Here is a 5845-nt window from a genome sequence, read left to right as displayed (position 1 = left end):
CCTTATTATTATTCTTGATTTACCATCGGCAATCTTGCTGACACCTGTTCCTGCTGAGCAGCAGTCCTCACCTGTTCCAGAGCTGCAGTGGTCTCCAGTTTCTGAGCAGATTTAACCTCTTTTTCTGGGCTGCAGAATCTACCAGTTCAGTATAGCAGTCATTGAAGGCTTTGCTTCAGCACTTTCCTGTTTCCTTTGCTCTACAATCTCACAAGCTAGTGTTTCAGCCACTGGCCTCTGGTCCTGCATCCCAGCCACAACCTCCTGCTCTGTATTCCTGGCTTCAGTCTCTTGCTCTACACTGGTCCTCGTGTACCATTGACCTGAGGGAAAGATTACCAGTTGCCTTGGCCCACCCTAGAATTATCCAACCTTTGTTCGTCATTCTCAAACACTGGTGCCGCCCTAGAGTAGTCCTAATGCCGTCTGTCTCCTGTACTGCTACTGTCCCAGTACCCAGGCCATTCACCTGGAAACCAGGTCCATTTATTGAGCTTCCGGGCCACCTGGTCCCTAATCCGTCCCATTCTGCTGGGATCAAGGTGGAGTTCATAGTCTTGAGTGAACGTAACAAAAAAACTATGAGATTAACACATTTTTTTAAAGCTCTATGGAGCTGGGGGAAAGTGCAGAGTTACAAAATTATAATGATGCGGGTTTGTCAATAAAAGAGCCATCTTTCACATAAAATGAAGTGATTTGACCCATTCCTCATATAGAAATATGATCATGGCAGCTTTGATATTCATGTTTAATTTGTAAATTACATGAAAAACAGTTGAGAAAGGACATAGGGTTGAATTGGTCATTGTCATGACATTAGAAATATGGTGGTTTAGCATGATGGATTACCTAAAGCAACAGTGTCTAACTTTTACACCACAAAGTAGCTTCACAAGTCAGTTTAACAGTACAAGAACTGATATGTCATATCAGGACTGGTGCACACAGCTTTATGGCACTTGTCCATCTTACCCCAGAAAGTTTTCTCCTTTGTCAATCCTATTTTAGCTGTATTTGTTTAGAACTTACAAACATGTCAACGAGCATAATAAATTACTCTCTCTAATGTAGCTATTCAGCTACAACCTGTAGATATTATGGCAAAAGTGGAATACACATTAACATGCTCCACATGCAAACAGTTTGAAAACAATGGGCTGAAGACACTTGCAGAGTCATATTTGCGCAAAATGCGGTAATATTACTGTACCTTGGCGGATGACATGGTTGTTTGGATTCTCACAGCACCTTTGCTTTGCACCCACTGTTTGTCATCAGATGCACAATAGTTGTGGTAGGCGTGACAGCATTACGTGTGTTACCACGGTGCAGTCGCACTCAGAGACCCTCGGTGGGTGCCAAAGCACACCAAACCAAATTCCTACATATTGTTACATTAACGAAGAGAGAAGAATCCAGCATTTAATATCATTGAGACAGTTAAAAACAGCTGGTTTTTAATGGTCACCAGGTCTCAGTGGAAGGTATATGTGTGTATTGTGTTGTTGCATAATGTTAGCATATAGATAGGAAATAGAAGTGGACCTAAAATCCAACCTTGCAGCCTTAAAGGCTTTATATGTGATTTTTTTGATCCAGCAGATGTCGCCTTTGAGCACCAGCATGAAACCAAAACAACTCATGCTGCATTGTTGTGTTAGCATGCTAATGCTAGTGATCTTTATTATGCTCGTATCTTCACACTGCATGTAAATTTACCTGAAATGAGCGTGATCTAGAAACACAGTTAAGCAGTGAGTACAGTATGTTATTCTTCTTTTCTCTAGTCCCTCAATTAAACAACTTTTATACACGAGGGGAGGAGTCAGCCGGCCGTCCGGGCGATGTAAACAAAGTGAAGATAGGACTCTGAAAACTCTGAAAACATCACAGACAGTGGGACTCAGGTGTTACACCCATTGTAGACAGTCATGACTCACAGAGTTATTTTCAGAGGATATACTTGATTTCTATTATATTTAAGTGTGAAAAATCACATATAAAGACTTTAAGATGTGATCTTAAGCATTTAAAACATCCCCAAACAAAAATTACACAAATGTATGTGGGCCAGGCCACTTTGGTGTAAATTGATTTTACGTAGTGTAAAGTGACTACTAAGTAACAATCCTAATGTTCTGAATGTTACTTAAAGGTCACACTATGGTTGTTTCCTCTAACTAATTCACTTGTTACACCACATGTTATACTGGGCAGCGGTCACGGTCTATCTCCTCTGTCTTGTTCCCTCATTCTATAACATCGCAGGTGCCAGGTCCTTGGTCGTCCATCTTGTGCAAATTAATCTAAATCAAAGGGGAGACAATTCCTGTAAACAAAGCCAAGCTGTATGCACGGGTCCTTTGGTGAAAGACAGACATCCAGGGGGGAGAGGGTTACGGATTCTATCCAGACCTTTCCTCCCCACCATCTTCTGGTACAGATGCAAACCCCTGATCCTTCAGCTGCCAGCTCCTAACTACTTACTCCATGCATCTCTCGCAGGATAAAATAAATAAAAAAAACTTGCACGCCCACGCTAGAATTTAAACAGTGATGCAGCACTTGTTTTCTCTCAACAAGAGAGAGTACACAGAGAGGGAAGAGATGGAAAGAAGCAGAGAGGAGTAAGGGGCTGACAGCTGGTTGGTATTCCTGAGGCTTAGCCCAGAGAGGCTGATGGTGCAGAGTGGACATCACCGAGGAATTTCAATGTGGATAGAACAGCTTGCTGTTGTCAGAGTCAGGGCTCTAGCCTTTATATCACAGACCTGTGTGTTTTACAAAACACCATTTAATCAATGAAGTTAATCAATTCAGATGTGAAGTATGATCACAGAAAAGCCATGCACAGGTTGAACCTGATCACCAATATTTTCTCTATTTCATACCACACATACAATGTTTTTGATGTTTTTTTTCATAGCACAATACTTAAGTTTCTGTTTGTTTTGTTATACAAGACAATCAGGCAGTAAACTGAACTAACATTGAGAATGTGCCATTAACTAAAGTAAAGTCTTAATAGTTTATATCTATTCATATTTCAGTTGTAACTCCAAAATAAGCAATGGCATTACATCTAATTCTTTTTCAACTTCTTCATTAAATTCAACACATTATTTGCAGAGATGCAGAAGGTATCAGGTGAACTTCTTTTAAAATGTGTCTTTGAAGCAAAAAAACACAAATGTACAAACTTTCCCTGAAGGATTTTGGATTTGAATATTTAACCATGCAAACACAAAGTAATAACATGATTTAAAAACCTTTAAGTTAAGGGATATGTAATGGGGAAAATCATTCAATAGAAAATGAAACCATCCTCTTTCAGATCTGTTCTTTCAAATACATTTATGTTAAGTTCTGTGAAAAACAAAGAGGAGGACCCATTTGCAGAAACCAAAAATATTCAATAAACAAAAAGGAAAAAGGCAAAAACAAAGCTACTCCTTTCAAGAGCAGCAAAAATCCACAAAAAGGGAAAAACAAACCTCAGGGAGCCAGAAAGAGATACAGGATCACAGGTAGGTAGACGACTGACACTGAACTGACACAGGAGGACAGAAACACAGAGAATAAATAGACAGGGTAATCAAACACAGGTGAGACCCTTTTGGAAAAAGCCACAGGTCAGTATGGAGTGCAGACCTTTCAGTAGACTAAACCCTCGTGGTCATTCAGTATGCATTTTTTGGGTCCACCTCAGTAGACTGAACATTTCAGCATGGATGCTAACTTCTGGGTTTTGTGCAGTATAGTTTTGATGCATCCTTTCAGGAAAGGAAGTATTTAACACCCACAATGCTGTGTGGAAATTAAATGTTATACGTCACTTCACATGCACCTCCAAATCGAAAACAAACCAGGATAGAAAAAAAAACAAAAAACAGGATGGATGCAGCCAGTTCGGGTAACGCGCCTTTCAAATGTTAAATTGTCAAATTGTTTGCATGCAATGTGAAGTTTTGTAATATTTACCGAGCCATCTTGCATATCACATCAGAGTTGGAGTGTCAATAACACGAGGCGGGCTAATGACGAGTCTTCCACACTGAATGAATCAGACGAAGTAGGAACAAATATCAGCCTACTGTGCGTGCCTGCTGAACAGTAGGTCCTAACAGTATACAGCACGGATAATAGAGACTGTCTACTGTCAGATTGTGTAGGCAATTTGCAATTCTGAAGCACCCATGATGTAAGACTAGACATGATACACAGGGGCTAAGATCTACAAAATACCACAGGAAACACTTAAGACTATGCTATAGGAAACATTCAAATAAAGAAATACACAAGTGAAACAAAAAACACCTGAGAAGAACGAGACAAAATGAAACAAGGAAATCTAAACTCTAAAATTATACAAAATACAAACTAAACAAGACCAAATCATGACATTTATATAGAAATTAAGGCATTAATGGAAAATAATCTGAATCTGAATCTGAAGCTTCAGTCCCAAAACTAACCAGGCAGCCACAAGCAGCTGGATCCAGATTCCCTCCTTTCTCCAGGGGAGACCCAGCTCTCACTAAACCCAACTAATTCACCCAATAAACAGCTGGAATATGACATAATATGAGGTGGGGGCTAAATAGCCTTAAGTCCTTTAATGAAAAACCCTGAAAAAAGGATGAAGCCGACTTTTCATGTGATAATACAGTTTGAAGTTCAACAGTCATTACCAATCATACAGCTGTCAACATTCATCCACACGTGGCCAAAGAGCTCAGAAGCTGTCAAGCCCCTCCTCAACAATTTTCAACTCCTTAATAATTTATTAATGGCGGGCAGTCAAATTGCATATCAATAATGTAGAATGGCTCAGTACAATGTTGATACAAAACACCCTTTCAGTCATGCCCATTCATGCTCACAGACCTGCAGACATACAGTACGTGCTATGTTTAGTCCCATGTGGTCTGGCGCTGGCACGCTGCATAAATTCAATCTGCATCATTGAGCTGTGTAATGTTAGTTGATGAGGGAGCAACATAGAATGCTTCTCATGTATGCTTTTATGAGTCTGTATTTAAAAATGTACGCAGGATGGGGTCACAGAGGGAGAAATGAAGCTTTTTATAGAGGGGCTCTGTAGAAAAGAACATATAATGCAGTCACACTGATATGAACTGCAAGGACATGAAGCATTATTCATTACAAAAAAAAGCACTTTTAAAATCTATCTACCAAAATGTAAGGTTTCTATCTTCAAGGCAATATTTCTGTGCAAATCTGGAGAAAGAATTTTGCAAAAATGTTTGCAAAAATGTGCACAAATTTACAACCTCCTCAGCTCTCCCTCCATTAGACAGCTATGTTGTGTGCCTGGGCATGGGCCAATCACGCATGTAGGACAAATTAAGTGACCAATGGCGGATTTCCATGTAGGTCAGTATCTTTTATTCAGCAGGCACGCGTACACAGTTACATGCCATCCCGCCCCGGGGGCCCAACTGAGACCCACTCTGTCACCGTGAGATGGCCCACCATTTTGTTCTGTTTTGAAAATGATCTCCATGCATGAGATTAGCTGGGGGGGGGGGGGCAGCAAGAGCTTCCCTTTGTTGTGCATCCCAGTTTGGATATGTCCCTGCTGGTGTGTGTAAGTGTGTGTGAGTGTGTGCAGGTTTGTGCGTGATGCCAGACTGCACATGTGAGTGTGCATGCATCCACTTAGTGTATTTAATGGAGGTTTTTTTTACAAGTTGCATGTATATTATGTGTTGCAGCTGAGATTGAGGACAATGCTTACAGCTATGAACGCTTCACAATACGAGTCCAACTCATTTGCATACACAGTGGACGTCTGTGTGTGACGACGGTAGGGTCAAAG

Source organism: Labrus bergylta, chromosome 5, assembly GCF_963930695.1.
Source record: "Labrus bergylta chromosome 5, fLabBer1.1, whole genome shotgun sequence".
Lineage (NCBI taxonomy): Eukaryota > Metazoa > Chordata > Actinopteri > Labriformes > Labridae > Labrus > Labrus bergylta.
Note: the sequence above shows the minus strand (reverse complement) of the source record.